Source organism: Sciurus carolinensis, chromosome 12 (genome assembly GCF_902686445.1).
Source record: "Sciurus carolinensis chromosome 12, mSciCar1.2, whole genome shotgun sequence".
In the NCBI taxonomy this organism is placed as follows: Eukaryota; Metazoa; Chordata; class Mammalia; order Rodentia; family Sciuridae; genus Sciurus; species Sciurus carolinensis.
This window is the reverse complement of record NC_062224.1, coordinates 108,086,161-108,109,145: the sequence shown is the minus strand read 5'-3', so window position 1 is coordinate 108,109,145 and position 22,985 is coordinate 108,086,161. Positions and strand designations below refer to the sequence as shown.

Genomic DNA, 22,985 nt, shown 5'->3' with positions numbered 1-22,985 from the left:
AGAGGAGCTATAGGAAACCGCAATTTGCAGGACAGACATTAATCAGTTCATCAGATGTGGGGAGGTGCAGTCCTCTCTGGACTTGGCCTCGTATTTAATCACAGAGATTCATTGCTGCAGGTGGTTCCGCCCCTTGGAGCCCAACAGCCTGGACACAGGCCCTAGAGAGGGGTGGAGGCAGGAGGCAGGACAGAAGGCTTTGGTGCAAGCAGAAGGACTGAGAACTTTGTCGCGAAAGGTGAGGGAGAGCTGCTGGGTTTACGTGGTGGGAGCAAGGAGCGTGGGCAGGAGGCTGGGAGGGAAGTCCTCATGAGAAACCAAGGCCCTGGTGGAGGGAGCAGGACAGAGAGGGGACAGCCCTAAGTGATGGCGAGGAAGTAGAGCTGACAGGACGAGAGATCGACCGGATGTGAGGATGGGGAGAGAGGGAAGCCAGCAGGAGAGCCGGATCTCTGGTTTGACACAGCTGCTGGTGGCCCCACTCACTGAGTCAGGGAATCCACAGGAGAAAGGCCTTTCAGTGAAGGGTCCATTTTGGATTGTGGAGTTTGAATTTTTTACCCCGGGTAGGGATGAGTCATGGAAGTAAGAAGGGGAAGATCTGTGCCTGTTTGGTTGTGCTAAATAAAAGGTGTCTTAAGAGGTAGACGAGATAACCAGGAAGAGGAATGCAGTCAGAAGAGGGGCTTTCCGCACTACCTGAGCCCCAGAGCTTCCTGCTGCAGGATAAACACAAGGCAGCGTCTCTGCCAATTTCCGTCTTCAGGGGCTGGCAAATCTGCAGAAAAGTCCTGTGAGTTATGTGGGGTTTCTTATTAATTGATTCCTGTGGGGAAGAAATAGGAGGAAGATAGAGAACAAGATTCCAGAAGCCTGGCTTTATTAACTGCGTCTATTCTGGGAAGAAACCAAGGCCACACAATCAGAGGGACAGAGAAGTCAGGATGAATATATCAATGGTCCAGTTGAGCGCATTTTGAGCACTGCCGTAGTAAAGTGGTGATTTTCCAACTTCACTGTACATCCGAATCACCTGAAGGGCTTATTAAAATGTGACTCTTGGGTTTCCACCTCCAGAGTTTCTGGGTCAGTAGGTCTGGGGTGCCTGAAGAATTTCCATAGCTACAAGCTCTCAGGTGATGCAGATGCTGCTGACCTGGGAATCATACTTGGAGAACCATCCACAAGAGGTTTTAATCATCATTGGCTTCCAGAATCACCTGGGAAGGTTTTAACTCTCAGAGATTGCTGCCTTGGTAGGTCTTACAGGGGGCATGGCCATGACTTTTTTTAATCTGCCCAAGGAGAGTCTAATGAGCCTGGTAGAGAACAGTGGTTCTACTTCATGCCTGGAACTCTGACAGACAACCCAGAAATTCAGTGGAGAGAGCTGGCCTGGGCCTTCAGGAGCTCGTGATCCAGCAGGGAAGGGGGGTTACACATGCATATATGTACACAATGTAAGGGAGGTAAATAAAGAAGGGGTGAAAATGTGGTGTGCAGCTGAGGAGAAGCACAAAGATGACGAGCAAGGTGAGGTTTGGAAAAGGAGACTAGAGAACAGGCTTGAGTTTCCCAGGCTTGCAAATGGCGGACATGACATTAGCAATGATATGACGGGGAGTGAAGTCTGATGGTGGAAGAGTTCCAGCCCAGGCTGGGAGAGAGCCTAAGGATGGGCGAGAGGGGTTGTTAGGATAACGCAGGCGCTTTAACATGGCGGATGCACCAGGGTTGAGGAAGACCAAGACCTGGGATGAGGCTGGACCCACGGCAAGCAGCAGGTCAGAGTGGCACGCACACCAGACCTAGGATCTGAGGTCCCCCTGGGGGTCCCCTACTCTATCCCCAGCATTCCCAGACTCCCTTCCCTCATTCACAGTCTCCCCTGAAAAGCACCACAACTCCCCACATTTTCTTGTTATTTTTCATGTAAAAGACAGATAGGAAAAAGCAATTCGGTGCCTGGGTCTTGTTAGACTCGCAGTAGATTTCAATCCCTTTTACTTATTTATGGACCTATTTTTCCCAAGTGCTACTTTCCCCTGGTATGTTCGTAAACACCATTTTTATTCCACTTAATCCTTTTGGCAGCATTAACTCATTCTGCAACCCCCATCCTTATCTTTCCTATGAAGAGCGTTCACAGACATAGTTAAAATTCACAGATAGTTTGTTATTCTCTTCCAAAACTTTTTCTGATTTGGGGTTTGGGGATGCTGCCTTGTGCAGGCCATTTTTTGCTGAAGGCATCTCGCTCATCAGCTCAAAATGTTTTCTGTTTTTTGCGTCTCTGTGTCCCTGTGCTGTGGGCACCAGCCTCTCTCTCTCTCTCAAGCCTAGCAAGTGTTCACTCTGACCTTGGACTTGGGCACAGTGGTCGACAGCTTCGGGCCTCTGGACTAACAAAAGGTTTCAGATCCCGTGGCTGTCCCTCATGCCTCTCCCACCAGCCTCAATTTCACTCATACAAATGACAGCCGCTGGGTCTGCCACTGTTAGATTGTGCTGCTATAGAATGTTCCGGCCACAGCCTAATCCGTTCTGTCAAGCTGACTGCGAGTGGAGGCTTCAGGAAGGCCAGTGATTGTAACAGCCCAGCCAGAGGCAAGAGAGAGAAAGACAGCAGCAGAGGCTGTCCTCCATGCCTCGAGGATGCTGGGAATGCTGTGCGATTTCTTGGGTCTTTTAGCCTCCCCCAGGATGGGGCCTTATTCTCTCTGCACACCACTGGTGCAGCAGCCAGGAACAAAAAGCAAGGCTCAGTAATTGTTCAGAACAGACAGCAAGAAGAATGGAGTGTTCCAAAGTGCCACTCGGCAGCATTTGGCTTTTGATTTTCTCTCTCCGATGTAAGTGATGGGGGATGGTGAGCATTGCTCTGGAGAAGGGAACAGAGGACTCCGCTTCCATTAGAACCATCCAGAAAAGAAGACCCTTGCCTTGTAAGGTGGTGAGGTCTTCAAACCCCTGAAAGCTCAGAGGCTGGACCCTTTGGGAAGTGCTATTGCGATGATTATAGACTGGAAGGAAAGGCGGACTCTGCACCCTCATAAACTCACAGGATCTGAGACTGTGTCCCCCGCTACAGACCCACTCCACGTGTACCAGGTGGGAGCCCCAGCATTTCAGAGATTTCAGGGTATGACCCAGAGCATTTTATTTCTCAACAGTGTAAAGCATTCTTTTTTTTTTTTTTTTTTTAATTTGAACCCAAAATCTGCTTCTAATTTGTAACTATTATTCTTAGGTCTGACTTTCAAGGAAGAGCAGATCAATTCTGACGTGCTTGGTAGAGTTATTAGCACCCCTTCCCCTTGCTTCTCCCTCTCCAGGCTAAGCATCCCCAGGAGCTTTACCCAGTCCCGCCAAGTGACCAGCAGGCTCCAGCCCCTGTGGTCTGGACGTTCTCAGTTGGTCACTGAACTGCCTCGCATTGGAGCTTGAGATCTACGATTCATCAGACAAGCAACCCCAGAGGTCTGTGGAGCCATCCACCCTCTGCCTCGCTGCCCGTCAACCCTTTCCTGGATGTGCCCACCCTACGGACGCCTTCAGCCAAGGCTCCTCAAAGTGTCCTCCCGTTTCCCATGAGTTTGGCACGTGGGGCAAGTGGCAACATGGACACCCACCCTGCTGTTGTGGATGCCATGCAGGGCCACCCAGACACCCCACAGCCTCAGGCGGAGCATCCCCAGGCCTGGGAGTGCGGCTGCCAAGGGTGCTCCATGAGGCCCTCTCTGCGACTCGCCCTAGGCACAAGGGAGTCACTGTGCCCAGGGGGGCCTCCTGCTCAGGGAAGCCCACACCCATGGCTGGCTGGGTGGGAGGCAAAGGGCTGGTCCCCTGGCTCCAATTTGAGACCACTGTGCAAGGTCCCCAGGGCACCAGCTGAGGCCTCTCTTGTCGCTGTGGCACAGCTGAGCATCTCCCGCTGCCCAGTCTGCTCCTCTCACCCCCGCACGGCGGATGCCCCGAGAACTCTCCCTGGTGACCCCCTGCACACAAGTCCCACCTCAAAGGACCACTCTGCTCCCCCAGAGTTCTGCACCCTCGCTGCAGCCCTGCTGAGCAGGTGCCCCACTGCTCACTGCTCCGTCACACCTCCCTGCCAGTGTCCTCCCTGGTCCCCTCTGCTTGGCAGTCACTGTATCCTCACACTCTTGGGAACTTAAAAAAGAAATGGGGCTGATCCAACAAGGACTCTGGCTAGATGGGAGAGAGTAAAGGGCCTGAGCAACAGGATTCTGCTGTCATCCTACCCCTTTGCTGCCTGCCACTACCTGGTGACTCCCCAACACCAGACCAAAGCCAGGCAAGCAGGTGGGTGGGTGCAGGTCCCCCCTGCCACACCCCTTCCTCTCTCCAGTGTTGAAAACCCTTGTACCTGGAGAGGCAAGCCCGCTCCATCCTCTCCGTCCTGGCCCTCTGGGGTCTAACCATTGGCCTCTCTCCTCCATTTGGTGGGCTTATTTAATTTGAGACCATATTTGTTAGTCCTAGTAATTTGATTGTTCTTCTGTCTCCTGTCCAGGTCATCTTCCGAGTGGGAGACGGATACTGTCTTTTCTTGCTGCAGAGATGGCCAACCAACCCCCATGCTCACACTGAAACCCTAACTCAGCAGGCCAGTGATCAGGAAGAATTGAATGACAGGTTTCCAGGGGTGGCAGCTGAGCGGTGGCTTCTGGCACTTTCCAGGAAGCTGACCCTCGAGCCTTCTCTCTTGTCCCTAGAAGGACTGTCTCCCTTCTGCAAACGTCTTCCAGTTTATTTCATCTTACCAGATCCATCTTCCGCCCATTCCTCCTCACAGCCCTGCACTCTCAGTGGCCATAATAACCAGGATGATGACAGAATTGCTGTCAATTCCAAATGGGAAATTAAAATGGCGCCACACCACAGGAAAGGGGTTCTAATCACTTCACACGAGGGTAAGAAATCACTCCTCTTAAAATGTGGTAGAGTGATAAAGAATATTAACACTGAGAGGAAAGCAACCATCTTGACAGTTCAAGACATATTATCCTGATTAATACATGTGCCTTGCTGGGGGAATTAATAGGGCAGTTGGGTGTGACATAAAAGGTACCTGAAGAGATTCTCCAGCTGGTTGTGGTTAGAATGAAATGAAATGGTTTGGAAGGAGGCAGAAGGAGATAGCTCAAAATGTCTATTTTCTACCACTCCAGTATCCATTACGACACCAAAACACATCCATTATGTTCTCACATGGCTCAGTATAGCCTCACGGTTCAGCCTGCGAGCCGAGGAGCCAGACTCTGAGCTAAGACCTGGCTCTGACATGTTAACTGGGTGACCTGGAGTAAATCTTCCCTCTGTGCCTCGCTTTCTCCTGTGTAAAGCAGTGATGATCACATCCACATCCTGGATACCAATGAGACAGTGGGATCCTCCTCGGAGGACGGTTGAGAAGGCTCAAGGAGCCTCACAGGCAAGGTGCTTGTGCTTACATACTGCCAGTGTCCTCTGCCATCATCGTCATGAGCCTTGTTGCAGTTGCCTCCCACATGGTCCCCTACCCTGCTGGTCTCCTGGGCATCTACTGTAGAGGCTGCAAGGTCTTGCCTGGCGGGGTGATATCTACCCTGTCTCCTGGCTGGGCACCGTACGCAGACACTTTTGATTGACATGACTTGGGGGTGGGGTGCTACGTGTATGCAGTGGGCCAAGGTCAGGGACTCTGCTACATACCCTACAGTCATACAACAGTCTCCGTAACAAGGACTTGTCCAGCCCTGAGTGTCAATTGTGCCAAGATTGAGAACTCCTGATCCCATGCAGGGTTGTCACACATTTTCTGTTAAAAAGACAGTAAGTAGTTTTTGGCTTTGCAGTTCATACAATCGCTGTTGCAACTCTGCCAGTGCAGCAGGAAAGCAGACACAGGCAATACAGAAATGAATGGGTATTGCTGTGTTCCAATAAAACTTTATTTACAAAAACAGGCAGCAGATGGGATTTGACCTGAGGCCAGTAGTCTACAGATCCCTGGTCCAGGGCCTTCTCTGCCTTCCTGTAATGCCATCTCCAGCACCCCAGCCTTTCCTCAGAGACTTTATGGCTTCCCATTTCTGACTAGGTAAATCCAAGCTCCCTGTTTGGGATGCAAAGCCTTCTCTCTCTCTCCCTTGACTGAGCGGCGGCCATGTCCTCCCCTGCCCTCTGCCCAGACTACCCTCCCTGCCATGCATCCCTCCCCTTCCCTTCTCCCTCGCCCTCCTCACTCCGCTCCAGCAGGTGGGCCCAATGGCAGCGAGAGCAATTAGAAACATCTCCGGCAGGGCCACAGCTTTGGCAAAAGAAAGAAGCAGGTGGGATTCAGAGACATTCCCAAGGTGGACAAAGAGGATTTGGTGACTGAGAGAATGCGGGCCAGTGGGGGAGAAGGGAGAGTCACTGTGGGGGACTCTGGAGAATGACATGGAGAATGACCCCCAATTCTCTCATCTGGGCAAATGAGTGGCTGAAGATGCTCTTTTTGTGGGTCAAGAATGAGGGGAGTTGGCGCGGGGACCAGGGTGGCCGTGGGGTTCATGTTCAACTCTCCACAAGTTAATTTGAGATCCTTGTACCAAATCATGAACAAGTGTCCAGAGGCAGGTGGAGATGGAGGCCGGCAAACAAGAAAGGAGGTCAGGACTGGAGAGACGGATTTGGAAAACAAGAGTGGAGGCCACAGTCAAGGCTCTGGGGCCGGGAGATCACCTGGGGACATGTGTAGTGCTGTAATAGAAGGCCACCAGGGACCCCACCAAAGCCTCCAGGGAGAGGGGAGAAATGAGGGAATGCCTTTGACAAAAAGCCCCCTTTCAGATCCACACACGCATGGGGATCATCCAGGATAGTTTTATGATGGGAAAAGCAGAGGACCATGGTCTCAATGTAGGTTTTTTACAAATAATAGATATGAGGAAAAATAAACTCTTATGCCTAAATAGAGTAACAAAGCCATTTCCAAAGAATTTCTTACTCATTCTAAAGAACTTGGCTCTGGATCTAAACCTACATTCTATCCAAACCTAAATGTGTTTGAAAGTCTCCAACTGCTATTAATTCTACCCTTGGATGTGAAGCTCAGAGACAGCATTTATTCCTTGAAGGAGACTATGTGATGCTAGCCCATTGGTCTCTCTACTTTTCAAAGGTATCCTGGTTTAAAGATCTTGAAAATTACTCAGAGTTAATTTAATAATCTATTCCTATGCCTGGCACTCAGTACCAGGTCCTGCCTGGTAGATCACTCAGTATAGGAGCATGCAGAATAACTCACTGATAGAGGAAATCAAGATTCAGCATTGAAATGGATAGTCCAGATGGAATGCATGTTTGTACAGACACACTCAGTCTTCTGTCTGTGCAAATGAAGCTAAAATGATTGATTTCGTGTGTAAGAAACACTGGCTGTGATAGCTGCTCTTTTGTTAAAATCATGAGACTTTGAACAATGGGGTGAGCACAGAGTCTAAATGTACAAAGGTCTGCAATGATCCAGGTGGATGCTCACCAGTGGAGAGATCTCCAGCACTCAGTAGCCTGAAACCCAGAAGTTGGAAGGGATATCGCCCAATTTTGATTTGTCCTGACCCTTTATGGAATTGGATTTGGGGAGACAAAATAGGTGTGTCACTATTTTACTCAGAGTTCTGAATGTGCTGGAGGAAGACTATTTTGGCAAGATGGTTCATTCCCAAGTTTGGGATGCATGTGACTTTCTGATCCCCTCCAGGTTCAGGCCTTCAATTTATTCTTATTTAACAACTTTTTATCCAGCTGTCAAAGGCGTTAGATCTCATCACTGCCACTTTCTTTAGAGAACTGTAACCTCTGCAAGGAGATATCGTCCCTCCTTTTCAGTAGTAGGAAAAGAGCCAATTAAGCTCCATCTTGCAGAGGCCGGATGGCCGAGCGGACGGGTGTGACCCTCGCAGCTCCACTCGGTTTTGCACACATGACCCCAGAAAACTAAAACTGGGAGAGGCAACCAGCGGCTCCATGCCTCAGAGGTTCACTCTCTCCCTTTAAGCAGAGGGTCTGTGAGGTCCCCTCCCTCCAGAGTGCAGGGAGAGGAGGAAGAAGAGAAGAGAGAAGGGGTTAGTCTGGACCATGAATTTTGCCAGTAATGGACGAATAATGGTCCATTCCAGGAAGACAGGGAAAATGGGCTAAATTAGAAAACATTTCACAATGCTGGGCCTTGGTATCAAGTTGAGCCAAACTCAATCCAGCACAGCAATTTCCCACCTTCCAACTGTTTCTGCTTGTGCTCAAAGCTCCAATTATATCAGCCTGAATGCTTCTCGTAAGACTACTACTTCTCTTGTCTGCCGCCCCTGCCCCCAACCCGGGCTCCTCTGGCTCCACCGGGGGAGTGTGGACTGTCAGTGGATTCGGGCTCCCTCCCTCCTGCGGGCTTTCTTGAGCTGCCTCCCTCTTCTCCAGCTTCCTTTATTAAAAATGCTAATGCTACCATTTTCTGCCTGGATTTCTGTCAAAGGCAGTAAAAAGGAGCCGGGGATGGGAGGGAACGTGAGAGCAGAGATGAGCTGAACAAGGAGCAGCTTTTTATCCGGCTGTCCCTCAGCCGACGGTCACAGCCCAGGAATCCGCGCGTGCACAGCAGAGGGGTAGGAAGGAGGAGGCTGGAACACTTTTTTTTTCCCCTTTTAAAATTAAAAACCCCTAAAAAGAAAATGCTGTCCTTGTAACTTTGGCAGGGACTTTCAGCTTTTGTTCTCTTTGTCAGGGTGGCAAATTTCATCTTCTATTTTGGAGGAAGAGAGAGGAAGAGCCGAGGCCTGGAAACGTGGACGAGAGAAGGAGCAGAGGAAGGTGAGGAAGGGGAGAACAATGACAGGAATACAGGAAGAGTGAGCAGGAGGGGTGGCGGCAGAAAGAGCTGAGGGGAGAAGAAATGGAGGGAAGAAACTGGAATGGCCAGAAATGAACAGGAAGCGGGGATACAGAAAGGGTAACGGGCACGTAGGAGACAAATGGAAAAATATGGCTGAGAACCACAATAAATTGCAAATAGGAGAGATCACCTAGGCGGGGGTCAGTGTGACCGCCCCTCAGGTGTTGGCACAGTACTTCCGTCAGGTGATACAGGACTGACGACTGTCCCCTCCTCCCATCCCCCTAGTAAACGTCCCATTGCCAGACTAAAGTTCCTTTCTTCTTCTTGTCCCATCTCTAGATTATATGCCCTAAGTCACCTCTCTGTCCTGTCTTGTGACGTCTTTATCATTTAGTAGTAATACAGCATGGCCACATCTTACGGAAGTGTGCCTAACGCACGTCCTCCATCACATGCTTGTTGCTGTAGGGTTTCCCTATAAGCCAATCCCTTTAGTCCCATGATTAGCTTTGCTGTTCTTCCCCAAAAGCCCTCATTTTTCTGTGATTTCAGGTAATAAAACACCATCAACATTTTGATTAGAAAACTATAGAAGCCATAATGAGTGGTTGCCGAAGCTATGAAGGAGAAAGGGTCAAGTGGAGGAGAACTACTGCAGAGGTAGGAGTCAGGAGAGCCGACCCCTACACAACTCACCACTAACCAGTCATCTGACCAGCTAGATTGTGAGTCGGGCTGGCTGGCCACCGAGGCCTGCCTTAGCTCTGATGGCCGCTGCTCTGATCTTAGTTGGCTCTGCAATTGAACAACATACTGGAGAAATGGATTTGGGAGTCTGAGTCTTAGACTCAAGTGTTGGTTCTGCCACTTGCAAGCCATTTAAACAGGTAGTCATTTATTTGACCTTCCAATTTCAGTGTCATCTGAGCTAAGCTTGAGAGACACTGTATAAAGTAAAGGGAGGTTTAATTTGCTTGGTCATACCACCCAAAATCACTAACTAATCTTCTAACCTCCCTTAGGCCCAATGAAATATCTCTAAGATTCATATATATGAAACTTATTAACTATGTATTTACAGTAAATGTTAATAAGTATTTATATCAGAACAACTAACTTAGTAGCTATTAGGAGAAAGCAATACCAGTAAGTTGAAAGTTCTTTGTGGTGTCTGACAGACATTGCTATTTCTTTGACAGTATCTCACAGGACCCAGGAGACAGCTGCTGGGCTCCACATCCCCTGGAGCTTAGCTGGGAATGATGGAAGCAAAATGTAAGTAAAATTCTTTGTACGAACATGGAACAGAACAGAGTCGGCAGCCAGCAAATGGAGCTATTTCTGCTACTAATGGGAACATTTCCCAGTCTCTGAATTGAACCTAAAGAAGTGAATCAAAGTTGATCCATCCGGATCCATGGACTTCTCCATAGTGTTAAAATATTGGTCTGAGGGAGATGAACAAAAATGGAAAAAGCGACCTCCTGGGTTGGACCCTGCCTTTAAGAAAAAGCACATACTGGCACTGGCCTGGGGAGATAGCTCAGTGGGTAGAGTGCTTGCCTCACAAGCACAAGGCCCTGGGTTCAATCCTCAGCACTGCCAAAAAAAAAAAAAAAAAAAAAAGAAAAAAAAAAAGAAAAGAAAAAGCCCATACCTAGAGCATTATGAAAACGAGTTACAGAGACACCCATAGGGAGCAAGAATTCCGCTTCCAAACTCCTCCTTGGGCCCTTGTGGCGACTGACATGAAGAGGCAGATGAAAGGGTGTTCTCATCTGACCAGATTTGAACAGCAAGAAAATTTCTCATCTCCCTTGCTCTCTTCCCAGGAAGATTTGGCACCCCCTGCTAAGATGATTCTGAAGCAGTCCATCAGGTATTACTCAGGGGGAGGGTGGAAAAGTAGGCAAAGACACACAAGAGCAAGGAGATTCCTGTCACTCTTCCCGTTCAGAAAGTGACCACAGGGACACTGTCAACACTGAGCCCTATTTGTGCATTGACACCTGCCTAAGCCCTCTTCAGGATGCCTCCTTCTCCCTCATCCACTGGTCTCCGCTCCATTCGTTCCCTCCTCCACGTCGGCAGCCAGTCCAGCACACAGCCCCTTGCATCCTGTGCCCCCCGCACACCATACACCTGTCTGGGTTGAATGTGAATTTGCAAATTTTCATCTTCATTATTCCTCTCTGGATTCCTCACTGATGCCGACCCCTGTTGGAAACTCACCTGGGCGTGAGTGGTGTGTGCAAGTGTGGGTAGATCTGTGTTTCTGTATGTATGTGTGTGTGTAACTATGTGCACATCAGTGCGTGCGTGTGTGTGTTTGTGTGTGTGTGTGCCTGTGTGTAGGTGGTGAATAGCCTAGGCTTTGTTCATTCTGACATTATGGATGTGTCTGGAAGGTAACAGTCCCCCGTGAAACTAGAAGACAAGTTAGTACCAGCAGGTAGATTCTTCTCCTTTGCTGCCTACGCTCCACCTCACGGACTGTTCAGAAGTACAGATTTCCATAAGTCCTGTGCCGTAGTTTGAAAGTCCCCTCCCAAACTCATGATAAAATTTAATGGTGACTGTGACACATTTAAGAGGTGGGGCCTTTAAGATGTCATTAGGTCATGAGGGCTCTGTCCTCCTGATTAGATGGACGTTACCACAGGAGCAGGTTAGTTATCTCACGAGTGTTGTTTGTATAAATATGAGTTGGCTGGAATTCCTCTCCTTGAATTGTGTGTGCTCACTTGCCCTTCTATGCTATGATGCAGGAGGGGGCCCTGGCCAGAGCCCAGTAGCATGCACTTGGACTTTCACACCTCCAAAACTATGAGCAAAAAGACTTCTATTGTTTATAAATCACCTAGTCTATGGTATTCTGTTATAGTAGCAGAAAACTAGGAAAATTGGAACCAGGAATGAGGCTGTTGCTATAACAAACACTGAAAATATGGGTGATTCTGGTGAGGACTCAGAAGAAGACAGGAGCTCTAGGTAAGCTCTCATTCTTGGAGATTACTCAAGTGGCTGTGAAGAGCAGATGTGAGTAAGTTCTGAGTTGTAGCAATTCATAAGAGACCAAGTGCACGGGGTGGTCTCTTCACACCCACTCACAGGAACTAGTTCACTCTGCAAGACCAGCGCTGTTCCCCTGAGGATGGTGCCCTCTTGGCCTCAGAGCTTCCCACCAGATCCTGCCTCTAAAGGGTCCATCATGTCAACAACACCACATTGGGCAGAAAACCTGAAGCATGTGAACCTTTGAGAGACAAATCACAGTCAAACCAGAGCAAGGTCTCAGGTGGAAAAAGGAACGAGGTATCAGAAACTAGAGTAAAGGCCATTCTTGTTCCACAGGTGCAAAGAACGTAGTGAATTATATCCATGTCCTGTGGATGCATGGAAAGCAGAACTCAAGAGTCATGAGCTAGGACCTCCAGCAGAAGAAATATCTCGGCATCAAAGCATTGAAGCCGTTACGTGGCTGCTTTTAAACACACACACTGAGATCAAGAGCAAAGAGATGATTTAAAGAAGGAATCTATAATTAAAGGGGAAGCAGAATGGAAAGATTTGGAAAACTCTCAGTCTGACCATGTAAAAAGTTAAAAAGGTGCATTTCAGAGAGAATTCTAAGGGTGTGGCCAACCTAGACAATCGGAGAAACAGCTTGAAGACATTTCAAAGATCTTTGGGCTGCCTCTCCCATTCCCATAGAGGCCTAGAGTCACAGCAGATTTCTACTCTCTGGTAAAATGTTCCCTGGCTGCCCCAACTAGGACTTCTGTGCCCCAAGCACAGCCTGAACCACTCTGACTATTGTTCTACAAAGTACAGGCAGTCAACCCCAGTAGAGTGCACCTGGTCTCAGGTCTGCAGGTTTGTAGGACATAAGAGCCGTCGAGGTATAGCCATCTCCAGCTAGGCTTTAAAGGATGTCTTGGTCACATGGGGGCCCAGACAGAAACTCATCACAGACGCAGAGGCACTGCACAGGGCTCCACCAAGGCAACACCTAGTGGAAAGCAGGCATGGGGCCACACTCAAGGTCTCCGAACGCCTTCAGCTTCCAGCGTGCCAGACCAGCCTGGAGAGCTGCAGGCAGGAGACTCCGGACCAGAAAACTGGAACCTGGGCTGAGACCAGCAAAACCACAGGGATGGAGCTGTTAGAGGTTTTGTGGGACAAGTTCCCCAGGGCACCCACGTTGTAAGAAACAGAGTAAAAGGAGATCATTCTTCAACTTTGACAATTAATGTTGTATTTCTCGTTGGGTTTTGGATTTCCTTGGGACCTGATAGGTAACAGACAGATGTGAACAGTGGAAACATGAGTTTATGGGGATAATTCTGTAAACTGGGCCTACTGTGTTGACCTCCACATGCTTTCTTTTAAAAAGCAATTTACCTGCAGCCCTGCCTGGCTTAAGTCAATAGGATATGAAGCATTTATCAGCCAACAATCTGTTATCTGCAGAAGAGAAGCAGTCCCAAGAGGTTACCCCCTGTTGGTAAGTTTGTCCTGAAGTGGGGGAACTTTAGTGTTCTTTATACAGACCAGATTCCAGAACTCAGGGAGGTAGGAGGATTGGAAGCAAATCCCTGAACCATAAAATCTGTAAGAACAAGTTCAATTAGAATGGATCAGCATGGGCCAACATGACCCAGAGGTGCCTTGGATCTTTAGTATGTCTTCAGACATGTTTATGTCTAAGGAATCTCCCTCCCACGGGGTAAGACCATGCACAGTGGGAACTTGAAGTCTGGAACAATCCTGCTGTCAGTCAAAAGTCAAATGATGAACCTGGGTGGGCCTCTCTGGAAACATGGCTGGGACCACCCCAAAACTGGAGGGCAAGAGGGTTATGCCATCTTTCTCCTCTCTGAGAGGACCCACTCTCTCCTTTGAGAGTGTTCTCTTTTCTCCTTTTTCTATCCCTTCTGATAAATCCATGTCTGCTCCTTTGAGTGGCGTATCTGAAGTCTCTCTGGCATGACTGCAAGGGCCAGTGACTAAGGACTGCTGCAGCTGCCTTGACTCCAGGGAAGGCCCTTGCTCTGTAACACGACCAGTTGCCCCTCTTTCCTTGCCTACTGCTTTCTTTGGGAATGGAAATGTCTACTTGACGCCTGTACTGTGACTGTACTTTGGAAGTAGACAACTTGTTTTGATTTCGGGGGCTCCCCACTAGAGAGAATTTGTCTCAGGATGAATCCTGCCTTCAGTCTCACCCCTATCTGGTTAAAGTGAGACTCCAGACTTTGGACTTTTGAGTTGATGCTGGACTGAGTTAGGACTTTGGGACTATTAGGATGGAAGGACTGTGTTTTGCATGTGAGAAGGACATAAATTTGGGACACCAGGGGAGGAGTACTATGGTTTTAAGGGCTCCTTTAAGACTCACTGAAATTTAATAATCTTTGTGATAAGGTTAAGAGTTGGGACCTTTGAGGGATGATGGTCATCTCACAAACAGGATAACGTTGCCTCAGGAGGGGCTTCATTATCTCTAGAGTGGGTTTTTCATAAAAGTGAGTCAGCCCAATTTTGTTCTCTCTCTTCTCGTGTGAGCTTGCTTGCCTTCTGCCATGTTGTGACATAAACCAGAGGCCCTTTGTCAATGCCGGAACCATGACCTTGGATTTCCCAGCCTCTAGAATATACCCAGTCTGCATTATCTTACTATATCAGGAGAAAATGGATTAAAACAGTCTGTCTGTACTGCATCCTGTGCACACAAAATCGTCTTCTTGTAAAGCTGTGGCCTGCTCACCAATGTGCCACCTTGTATTTCCTCCTCCCTGTCTCAGTTACCTTTCCCCCTCACTCTTGCTGTCTTAAGATAGCACCTTCTTGTAAACATTAGCATATAAATTTTGTTTCTAGGATAATTAGGCTAAGACCTGTCTATGCACAGATGGTCCTCAACGATGGTTTGACTTACACGATTTTTATAATGGAGGTAATGTGACATGCACTCAGTAGAAACTGTACTTTGAATTTGGAATTTTAATGTTTTTCTGGGCTGGTTGTATGCAGGATGATATTCTCTCATGATGCTGGGCAAAGCCACCACTGCCAGTCAGCCACACATCACGAGGATAAACACCTGGCATTCTGGAGTCAACTATGCCACTAAGCTATGATATTCAGAAGGTAGGTGCATTTGGGACTTATAATATTTTCAACATATGGGTTTATTGGGATGTAACTCCATTGTAACTCAAGGAGCATCTGTACTTGAATTTCTTCAACTATGAAATGAAGATGGACTATACTGGTACCCATTCATAAGGTTGTTGTGGAGAGTACATGAATTAATATTAAGTACTTTAACCAGTGTCTAGCATATAATAAGCCCTAACTGATTGTTTGCTATTATTATCCATCTTCTTTCCCAGGTATTTAATACAATCCCTGAGACATGACCAAGTGTATTTTAAATGAATGAATGATGGATGTACCCTACTTCAGTGGCACTCGGAAGACAGATGAGTCAACTCAGAAAAGAACACCATGCCAAATGTTAAACACAAAAACACGGATTTCTCCTCTGTGGATAGAGAAACTTAAGCACTGGGAAATACGCTAAGAAAATCATGCAGAGGTTTGCCAGAGCTTGTATGCATCAACTTGTGTGCACCCATTCATTTATTCATTCAGTGAATGTTTACTTTCTGCTTAATATTGAATGTGATAGGAAAAACCATAGCATTACAAAAACGAGTAAGACACAATCCTGACGTTGCATCGGGTATAGTGAGGGCAGAGGCAGATAAGTGATCAGATGATTATAGTCATCAGATCATTATAATTATGGTTTGAAAACAATAAGAGATCTATGCAGGGATACCAGGAGAGGGTCACTTCATAAAGACTGGATCGTCAGATGGGTGTCTAAGAAAGGCTACCTGGATGCAGACTTAAACAGTAAGTAGGAGAAGTCCTGGATGTTTGGGACTGGAGGAGGAGAAGTAGAAAAAGCCGTTTCAGGCACTGCAGAGTCAGGAGCAAATGCAGAGGACTTGGTGCAGCACGGAGCACCCACTGGCTCTACAGCAGATCCGATGCTGTGGAACATAAATCCTAAGCAGAGTGATTGGAGAGGAGGGGCTGAAGGAGTGGCAGGAACCAGGTCATGAAGAGCTTGTAGGCTATCTTAGGAGGCTCCAAATTTATCTTCTGAATGGCCACAGAGATCACCTTAGAGAGATCTTTTTGGTGACTTCAGAGGAAGGACGTGAGGATAATTAAGGGGTGGGGAGCCACGTGAGAAACCTAGCATGGCGATCAGCATGAGCGGTAGTGGTGGTGCTGGTGACTCTAGCACATGTGTGAGGGGCCCCTTTGATGATCTAGCACATGATGAGGGGCAGCAGGGAAGGGGAGACGCTCCGTGCTGGAGCTCTGCCAGGCCCCCGAGACTGGATTCTGCACCAGCACCGTCCCCTAGAGAAAGCCAGGATGGAGCCCACCAACAGGTGGGTCTTCCAAAGACAGCAGGTTAGGTGGTCAGGTCAGGGTCCTTGGATTTTAGTACTGAGATCTAAAAGCCCAGGTTCACACAGACATCTAAACTCTGGGTCTAAGTAAATGACTGTTAAGAATTATTTAATTTATAATGTCCACTGAGCTTCATAAGGGTCAAGAAATAAAGACACTCCCAGCTTCTCAGGTAAATGACAAATAAGATGCAAAGCCATGATAAAAACCAAGACTGACTCTCTCGTCCTCTCTCTCTCCCTCCCCCACCCCGCGTCCCCTCCTTCCTGCACATTCCTGCACACAGATTTCCAACTTCACAGCTCATAGTAATTATCAAGCACATTCTCAGTATCTAGAGCCTCCGAGCCAGTTTCCTCCTCTCGCCAGCCCCCATCCCGTGGTGCCTTAGATTACCAACTGCAACTTTAACCATGCTCTACATTCTGGATCTCAGGCCTCGCAAGTGTAATTGCTAAATTGGTCGCAGACTGGAAGAATGGGGAGAGGTTTTGCAACAGCATCACCAGCCCTCTCCCTGGGCTTCAGTTCAAAGGAGTCGTGGTTCAGGGCCAGAGAGAGAACAGCAGACTTAATGCACATGGAGGCTCATCACTTCCTCCCTCTGCTCACTCCCTCCCTCTGCCGCCCTCTGGTACACAAGGGCACAGCAGGGGTTTCTGGGAAACGGAGTCTTTGATGATGTGCTCTCCCTGCTGTGAAGACTAATGACTTCAAAGAGGGCATCCTGCCACGCTGGGGGCTTCCATGGAAAATCTGACTGCAGAGTAATTAGGCAAGAGGCTCCAGTTCAGGCTGGCGTGTCCAACATCACCCTCCCCAGCCCTGCAGAAGGCACAATTTGGGGAAGGAAAAGACAAGGCTTTTGAAGAGTAGGAGTGTCTTTGATGATAGCAGAGAAAGGTGAAAAATTAAAACCACACCAAACCAAACCAGCCTGGTCAGGGGCTGCTGACCAGTGGCCGAGTTGAAAGGTTTTAAATATTGGAAGCAGGACCTCCCTGCTGAGGAGCATCTCCCTAACAGGTGTCAAGATGCCCGTGCTACAGATTCCGAGCACCTTAGAGGAAGATCCATCCGATCCCAATCACTGCCAGGTATTACCAAGCACCATCCATGAGCTGGACACTCGCTTCCCATGACTCTATCATTGACCATCAGTCCTCTCTATCTGGGCCCTGCATCCGAAAAAAAATAAAAATTGCATCTGTGCCGAACATGCACAAACGTGTTTTTCTTGTCATTATTCCCTAAACTACAGAGTATAACAACTATTCACATGGCATTCATATTTCACTAGGTACTCTAAGAAATCCAGAGATGATTCAAAGATGCAGGAGAATGGACACGGCTCATACGCAACTACTAATCCTTTTTATATAAGCACTGGAGCCTCAGATTTTGGTATGCACAGGGTTTCGTTACTTGATCTTATAATCTGCCGACACTGAGCGATGTCTGCAGTCCTCACGACAGCCCTACAGGGTGGTTACTATTCTGACCCCTAGTTCACGGGATGGGGGTGGGGCAGTTCAGGCTCAGAAAGCTCAGGTGATCTGCCCAAAGGGATGGGTAGTAAGTGAGTGGTAGAGTCGGTACTTAGACCAGGCAGTCTGGGTGTGCTGTCTTGACCTGAGTTCCTCTTCTGACCTGAGTTCCTCACACAGTGCCTAAAATGGAGTAGAATGGACCACACAGGAGTGTTGTGAGAAGTTTACAAGGTACCTGGCATAGAGAGGATCCTCAATAGAAGTGAGATTTTTTAAGTAATAGAAAGATACTCATTCCTTCTTTCATGTCCTATAAGCCCTGTAAGGTGGTTACCCACATACATATCTCCCCCATCAGCCATAATGCTTGAAATCCCACTAGGAGAAAATTATTCAATTTTTATTGAACACCTATTATATGTGCTTGAGATTGTGTCTCAAAAATAAGCTCTAGCTCCCAAAGACCATTGGTTCAGTAGGGGGTCAAGACAAGGAACAGAAATAGCACAGGGCCCCACTTGCCACAGAAGAATCACAGTCCTGAGACTGCCAAAAGCCATAAAGGTGTCTTCCAAATAGGAGTTGGGAAAGGTTTTGTGGTGCAGCAGCTCTTTGGACTGGTCTTCAGAATGGGGAGAACTAACCAGGTGGGGCCTGGGAGGAAGGGAACTGGAGGGGAACTAATGACCGAAGCAGAAGTGGAAGGGCACAGTAAGTCAAGTGTGTCCACAAGTGGCTTGGCGGGACTCAAATGAACTCTGGGTCTCTCTTACCAGGAGCCTCTCCGGACAGTGTACTGGGTGGCACGTCCATCCTCATCCTCACACTGACAGCCTGACCTCAAGCCAGACTTTGGAGGTCATCCCATCTCCTTCTTTTCCTACTGTGTGCTCTCAAGCAAGCCTGAGCCCAGTGCCACAGCTTCACGTCTGTAAACCTCAGCAGGAAGAGCTATGATACCCAGAGTGCACTTACAAATGATGCCTGTCACATGGAAAGCACTCAGTCAATATTACCTACTACTATCCCAATGAGAGAACAGACATAAGGCACCTAGAACAGCTTGTCACTATGAAAGGAGTCCGTGACTTGATGGTCTCCCTCCCTCACTTTTATGGGCCACAGAGTACCCTAAATACCTCTCCAAATGTGTTTTGTTGATGCCTGAAGATTTTATCCCTTTGGGTTAAACACTACTACTCTGTGGTTTCCTTTCAAAGAGCAAGCACTCCTGGGAACAGGGAGGAAACCATCTAGTGGCTAACAGTGGAGAGAAGACGATTACATCATTCAATCCCCAAAGCTGGAGAATCCAGGACACTGGCAGAAGCACAGTCCTGGAGTGAGCCTTCAGCTCCTGTAGGCAGCCAGTTCAACTGTCAGACTCACACCACCCTGAGCTTCAGGGGTGGGGTTGGGGAAGAGGCCAAGGCAAAGCAAACAGGGGCTCTCGCCACTCACGAATCTGCTTCTCCACCCACGAACCTGCTTATCCCTAAAGTGGACTGCCCTCCTCTGCAGACGATCTCCCTCCTTGAAAGGCAAGACTCTTAGTGAGATAAAATGACAGGGCCCAGAGGCTAAAACCGCGTGACAACGTGGAGGCAAGATCTCAATGGTTTTGCATTCTCCAGAGAATGAATCCATTCAAACATTTCCTTAAAAACAATGAAGGTCAAAGGCTAAGTTGGATTCACCAATGAGGCTGAGTCCAAAGAAAAGCTCCCAATCACTTCTGATGGCATCTCTAGGTTAGCATTTCTCAGGATGACACAAAAGCCATCTTTCTTGATTTTAGAAGGGCCTTGGCTCCTAGGTTTGCAAAACATATTGAGCACCTGTTCTGAGCTAGACTCTTGGAAAAGTCTTTCATGTGGACTAGATAGAAATATGGTGAGCAATTACACAGTTGATGAATTCCTGTGTGGTTGAATGAGTGTCACCAACAAGTCTTAAGTAAGGGGTCAAGGTCAGCCTGCAGGAAGGTCTCTCACAGGAGCTGGGGCCGACCTTGTTCTCTTTAACAATTCCACCAGTGACTCGGAGAAAATCACTGAACCTATCTTAACTGCAGTAATACCCCTAGTCACAGGGGGTGAGTTCCAAGACCCCCAAACAGAGACCTGAAAATGTGGATGGTACTGAATTCCAGACATTCTGTTTTTTTGTCTTTTTTTTTTCATACATACTGACTTGTGATAAAGTCCAGAACTTTCATCTTTCGTTTAAAGGAAGTGCTTTCTGATTTTTCCTTGGCATATCCAAATTGCCAGCATTACTACTCTTGCATTTTGGGGCCATTAAGTAAAATAAGCATTCTTGAACAGAAGCACTATGGTAAAGTAACAGATGCTCTGATAACTGAAGTGGCCACTAAGAAGCTAATGGGTGGTGGTGTGTACACCATGGGCATTCTGGAAAAAGAAATGAGTCACGTTCTGGGTGAAATGGAGAGATACCACACAAGATTTCAGCATGCTTCTTAGAATGACATGCAATGGAAGACTTATGAATTAGTTATTCTAGAATTTTCCATTTAACATTTTCAGGCAATGGTTGACTGCAGGTCACTGAAACCTCAGGGAGTGAAATTTGCAAATTGCAGAAGGTAGAAGGGGTAGCTAGTGCGTGAGACAACAGAGTCGAGATTCAAAGGATTTCGATGGGCTGCACGTTAAAATTTAATAGGGTGTTGTATAAGAACTGCATCTAGGTCAAGACAATGGACTGTTGTCTTGAACATATTTGCTCTTTCTGACAGCAATCCTGTGAAAAAAGATCTTTAGCTGACCACAAAGTTGTAAGTCAACACCATGACTTTACTCTTAAAGGACTTAACATAAGTGTAACTTAGAATTCGTGAACAGAAAACACAGGACAAGAAACACGAGTGAGGAAGACTATGGAGTGATTTGATCAGTCTTAGACCTTAAGGGCATAACGACACACTAGGGGGACCCAGAAGACATCTAAACCAAGAGGTTTAGGACTTGCAATCTACAGAACAGTAGACAGGATCAGGTGCATTCAGAAGAGAAGGCTCAGTGGAGAGTCCATCCTCTAGGGAAGCAGGCAAACATCTACAAGAAGCCAACCCACAGGAGGGGACTTATTTATTCACAGACATCCACACCACACTCTTCAGAAGACCAATGGATTTCTCTAATTCACACCAAGGTTCTTCTGCATGAACTAGCAGCCCTGAGTATAGAGAAAGAAGCCAACATATTCCTTATTCAAAGGACAGAGCTGACCAAACAGGTGGAAGTTACAGGAAAACACATTTTGGCTCAGCCTAAAGATCTGTCTAAGAATCCACATGGCAACAATGGAATGTGCTTCCTCTTCAAATAAAACCGCCCCCATCGCCGGAGTGTGCAGTGGCTGGGAGGCCATCTGCTGAAACACTGCGGGAGGGATCTCTACACCAGGTGGCAGGTTGGATAATACGACCTCGAGGTGGGCTTCCAACTCCGAGTGTCTGGAATCGTCAGCAATCCAGCTGAGATTCCTACTCTTACTTCCTAAAATTAGGGAGGTGACTCACCACTTCCATGAGAGAAGCTGAAATTTCCTAGGGTTTACATAAGACCTGCATTCAGGTTCAGAAAACAGAGACCAAAGCAGCCTGCCCAAACCATCTCCAAAACTCAGCAGGACTTGGAGGATGGTCACTAGGCATTGCTCATGAAGGTCACTGAAGGATGGGCACATTCCTTCATTTATTTAACAAATATTTATTGAGTACCTACTATGTTCCAGGTAGGACAGTGCAAGGGTATATAAGAGATGTTATTTCTACCCACTGGAATTTACTTGCCAGTGGTGACAATTCTACTTGGCTGCCAAATTGTCATTAAGATCACATCATTTGGTGAAAGTTCAAAGAATGTCAGTTATGCCATGACCAGTGACAGACATCATTGGGGAGGATCCTTACTGCCATCAGTAAGCATCCTAAGTGCTTAAATATTGTATAAGAGCAATATTTATTGAGTATCCTCTTTAGATTTTAATAATCCTTATAACAACTGATGATGAGATACTAATACCTTATTTTCAGTGATGAGGAAATTGAGCCTTCTAAAGGTTACAGAGTCAGCCCCAAAGGGCTTTTAAGTAGAAGAAATAAAATTTGAGCCCAAGTCTGTCTGATTCCACCTCTGAGCTCTTCCCATGATGCTCTGCTGCCTCCCATAAACACGTGAGCAGGTGAGGGCCAAGGCGTGGCTCAGAGGTGGAGCGCTTACCTAGCACACACAAGGCCCTCACTGCAAAAACAAACAAAACCATGTGCCCAGGTGAGCATTACCTTTTGGAAGTGAAGTGCACTCAGCCTCCTGGCTAGGAGGAAGAGTGACCCTAAGTGAAGTCAGTAAGACTACACCCAATCATGTCCTAGTATCTCCTTCCTAAAGCAGACAGCGTGAGAAAATGGACGGTCCTACCCACCAAGGGTGAGGGAGACATTGCTCCTGACCCGCTGGGTAAGGGCTCTGAAATCTCTGCCAGTAGAAAGGACCTGCCTCGGTATTTTACATCAGTGCTAGTAAATGGGTCTGCGCGCCCTATGGGTGGAGTCCGTGGTACTGGCCGTGCCATGCCCTCTGCAACAGAAGGTCCTCTGCGCTTGAACCCATGGCTACCCCTTCACAGCAGCCTTGGCACACAGCTATGCAGTAATGGGCCTGTCCCCACAGACAGCTACCAACCGGGCCTCCCAACGGAAGTGCCTGCTTCACCTGAACTGGGCCGCAGCCAGTGGCATTCACTGTGTTCGGCCTCCAGCAAGGCCGCTTGGTGACTTGTCACTCTCCCCAGGCCTTTACATCATTTGGAAAGAGAGTCTCAGCTCAGGACAAACACTGAAAGTTTTAAACTAGGCCTCAACTCATGGAGCATTTGTTCTGGGTCTTCAGGATGAATTTCAACTCTGTCACCTTGAGGCTCTCAGGAACAAGAGCCCTTGAGGGGGCTGACAAAAGAATATCTTTAGGAACTACACTTCTCTTTTCTTGCCTATGGGAGACTCTTCAGGTGCTGCAATACCCACGAGATTCACCTGTAAAATGGGGACAATAATAGTTCCTAGCTATGGTGATGAAATGAGAAGTACA

General features: G+C 47.7%; 1 protein-coding gene across 3 annotated transcripts in view; it reads right to left on the bottom strand.

The window, feature by feature from the left end:
• The window catches only part of Astn1 (astrotactin 1), a 284,134-nt gene that overhangs the window by 107,209 nt on the left and 153,940 nt on the right, over positions 1 to 22,985 (bottom strand). The window lies entirely within an intron of this gene.